Source organism: Salvelinus sp. IW2-2015, unplaced genomic scaffold (assembly GCF_002910315.2).
Source record: "Salvelinus sp. IW2-2015 unplaced genomic scaffold, ASM291031v2 Un_scaffold2996, whole genome shotgun sequence".
Lineage (NCBI taxonomy): Eukaryota > Metazoa > Chordata > Actinopteri > Salmoniformes > Salmonidae > Salvelinus > Salvelinus sp. IW2-2015.
Window position 1 is genome coordinate 11,591 of NW_019944289.1, and position 4,009 is coordinate 15,599.

The following is a 4,009-nucleotide window of genomic DNA, read 5'->3' on the forward strand; positions in this document are numbered from 1 at the left end:
CATCATGTCGTAACTTTAATCATCATGTCGTAACTTTAATCATCCATCATGTCATGACTTTAATCCTCCATCATGTCATGACTTTAATACTCCATCATGTCATGACTTTAATACTCCATCATGTCATGACTTTAATCATCATGTCATGACTTTAATCATCATGACATGACTTTAATCATCCATCTGGTGTGTTTTTATTATATTCACTTATGATAGCAAGTGACAACAGTTTAACTCTCTCTATCTCGCTCCCCTCCAGTCCTCATCCTCAGGCCAGCCCCCTACCCGTCGATCACTCCACCGCACCCTGTCTGATGAGAGTATCTACCGGGGCCAGCGTGTCCCCTCTCTGAGGCTGGGGGACCTAGAACCAGACCCCACCCTGGGTAGTGACGTGTTATTCAGCTGCTCCACGTTGCCACGCTCTCCCACCACCCGCGGGGTGCCCCTCAGACGACCCTCGTACAAACTGGGGATCAAACTACACGGTGAGAGGAGCCGTATTGACCCAGGGCTGGGGAATGTGGTACAGACAGCTTGAGACAGTTCGGCGCGTTGGTGATGAGGTGGATCTGGGGGGGATAAAGGCTGTTCTCCCTCTTCTGGTAGAAAGTGTATTGACCTACATTTTGGTAAAAATATTCATTACATTTATTATCAAGAATTATAGTGTTCTGTAGTTTATTTTTCAATGAGAACTGATGGAATTCAGTCTGTCTTCTTCTAGGAATGTCCACGGTCCTAATCGGTCCTCCTGTCTTCTCTCTACAGGGGATCTGTCTGCGTCTGACACATCATTGGCTGAGATGGTTGAGCGACAGCGCCACCCCCTTCCCCAGGAGCTGATGCCCCTCCCCCCCTCTGAGAGCAGGGACAGCCCCCTGGACTGGACCCACCTGGTGGATGTGGCCAATACCTTCGAAAGTAAGAGTTGTGTGTGTCTGGACTCACCTGGTGCATGTGGTCAATACCTGCAAAAGGAAGAGACAGGGAATGACTGTATACTATGAACACTACATAGTAATGATGTGTCTCCCGTGACAACAGTTACTACTACAATTTGTCTCAACCTTATCTTTAATCACATTCTCTTTCTCTTCCTCTCTCACGTTTTCCTCTGACTATCCTATCTCTCTCTTCCTCTTATTTACTCTACCTCCTTCCCTCCCCCCTTCCTCTCCCTCCTTCCTCACCCTCCTTCCTCCCCCTCCTTCCCTCTCTTCCTCCCCCTCTTTCTTCCTTCCCCCTCTTTCTCTTCCCTCCTCTTCCTCCTTCTCCCACGCTTCCTTTCCTCCCCATCTTTCTCTTCCTCCGCTCTTTACTTACGCTTTCTTCATCCGCTCCTCCCCCTCAGTCCAGAGAGGGTTTGTGGTTCAGTCGATTCTAACACAGGGTAGTGGAGCCTCAGCCTCACCACACAGACCAGCCTGGACCTCCAGCCTGCCCCTCTGTCCAGACCTTCATCCAGGTAACCCTCACAGACCAGCCTGGACCTCCAGCCTGCCCTCAAAGCTCATCACTAAGCTAAGGACCCTGGGACTAAACACCTCCCTCTGCAACTGGATCGGGCCGCCCCCAGGTAGTAAGGGTAGGCAACAACACATCTGCCACGCTGATCCTCAACACGTGGGCCCCTCAGGGGTGCACGAGTCCAACACCATCATTGCCTGATCACCAACAATGTTGAGACAGCCTATAGGGAGGAGGTCAGAGACCTAACAGTGTGTTGCCAGGACAACAACCTCTCCCTCAATGTGATCAAGACAAAGGAGATGATTGTGGACTACAGGAAAAAGAGGACCGAGCACGCCCCCATTCTCATCGACGGGGCAGTGGAACAGTAGTAGAACAGGTTGTGGAACCAGGAACCTGTAGTGGAACAGGGAACCTGTAGTGGAACAGATTGTGGAACCTGTAGTGGAACAGATTGTGGAACCTGTAGTGGAACAGGGAACCTGTAGTGGAACAGATTGTGGAACCTGTAGTGGAACAGGGAACCTGTAGTGGAACAGATTGTGGAACCTGTAGTGGAACAGGTTGTGGAACCTGTAGTGGAACAGGTTGAGAGCTTCAAGTTCCTTGGTGTCCACATCACCAACAAACTAAGATGGTCCAACACACCAAGACAGTCGTGAAGAGGGCACGGGAAAGGGGGATACCTAGTCAGTTGTACAACTGAATGCGTTCAACTGAAATGTGTCTTCTGCATTTCACCCAACCCGTCTGAAGAGGACGTGACAACGACTTTTCAATAGACTGTCAGAGGCGGTGTCAGAGGAAGGCCCTAAAAATTGCCAAAGATCCCAGCCACTCTAGTCACAGACTGTTTTCTCTGCTACCGCACGGCACACGGTACCGGAGTGCCAAGTCTAGGTCCAAAAGGCTTCTTAACAGCTTCTACCCCCAAACCATAAGACTCCTGAACAGATGGCTACCAAGACGATTTGCATTTAACCCCCACCCCCCCTTCCGCGTTTTTTTTTTACGCTGCTGCTACTTGCTGTTTATTATCAATGCAATGTCACTTTACACCGACCTACATGTACAAATTACCTCAATTACCTCGACTAACCTGTATATAGCCTCCACATTGACTCGGTAGCGGTACCCCCTCTATATATCCTCGTTATTGTTATTTTATTGTGTTATTTTTTTGTTTTACTCTAGTTTATTTAGTAAATATTTTCGTAACTCTTGTTTTTATTAAAACTGGTTGGTTAAAGGTTTGTCAGTAAGCATTTCACACGCGCTTGTGACTAACTACATTTAATATGTTACGAATATGTAAGTGCTTCACATCAATCTCTTTAAATAAAGATCCAATATAGATGGACACGTTAGGTGACACGTTAGGTTTGTGTGGTTAAATGTATGTTTAACTCTCTGTCTCTCCAGTGAGGGTCCAGCAGGTCTGGAGAGGAATGTGACCAAGCTGGAAGCCGTGGTCAAGATGCTACAGGATGACCTGAAGAAGGTAACACACACACACACACACACACAATATGTCTCATCTCATAATTTCAGCAAATTGATGTGGAAAAATGGACGTCAATAACCACATAAACACACCAAATCAATACATGCACTTAGCTTCGCAACTAACCATCAAAACACAATACTCATACTAATGGACTAACACACACACACACACACACCACACAACACACACACACACACACACCCACTCTTCTGCTCAACCCATTGTCCTTCTGAGAGACGTTCGCTTTATCTTCTCTCGCTCTGTAGAAGGTTTAGAGGATTGGCTGCTTACTTAAAGCTACTTACTGTTAACACATTTTATTTATTTTTATTTAACCTTTATTTACGAGGCAAGTCAATTAAGAAGAAATTAATTTCCAATGACGGCCTAACCCTAACCCGGACCACGCTGGGCTAATGTGCGCCGCCTTATGAGACTCCCAATCACGGCCGGTTGTGTACAGCCTGCAATCGAACCGGGGTCTGTAGTGATGCCTCTAGCACTGAGATGCGGTGCCTTAGACCGCTGCGCATCGGGAGCCTATATAAGTTATCATCCCTAGCAGTGTTATAGTTACCGTCTGTTATATAGAGTTATCATCCCTAGCAGTGTTATGTTACCTCTGTTATATAGGTTATCATCCCTAGCAGTGTTATAGTTACCGTCTGTTATATAGAGTTATCATCCCTAGCGTGTTATAGTTACCGTCTGTTATATAGAGTTATCATCCCTAGCAGTGTTATAGTTACCGTCTTTATATAGATTATCATCCTAGCAGTGTTATAGTTACCGTCTGTTATATAGAGTTATCATCCCTAGCAGTGTTATAGTTACCTGTCTGTTATATAGAGTTACTCCCTAGCAGTGTTAAGTACCGTCTGTTATATAGAGTTATCATCCCTAGCAGTGTTATAGTTACCGTCTGTTATATAGAGTTATCATCCCTAGCAGTGTTATAGTTACCGTCTGTTATATAGAGTATCATCCCTAGCAGTGTTTATAGTTACCGTTCTGTTATATAGTTTATCA

The 4,009-nt window shown here is 46.1% G+C and overlaps 1 long non-coding RNA gene across 3 annotated transcripts in view; it reads left to right on the forward strand.

Annotated features, from left to right (window-relative positions):
* Positions 1–1,408: 1,408 nt before the first annotated feature.
* Positions 1,409–4,009, forward strand: part of LOC112075129 (uncharacterized) — a 7,102-nt gene continuing 4,501 nt past the window's right edge. For 2 of the 3 annotated variants that reach the window (XR_011477245.1, XR_011477246.1), the window contains exon 1: positions 1,415–2,974. This is a non-coding gene — a long non-coding RNA (uncharacterized lncRNA). Of the gene's footprint in view, positions 2,975–4,009 lie in introns of all 3 variants that reach the window. The other variant, XR_002894926.2, reaches the window with a different exon arrangement.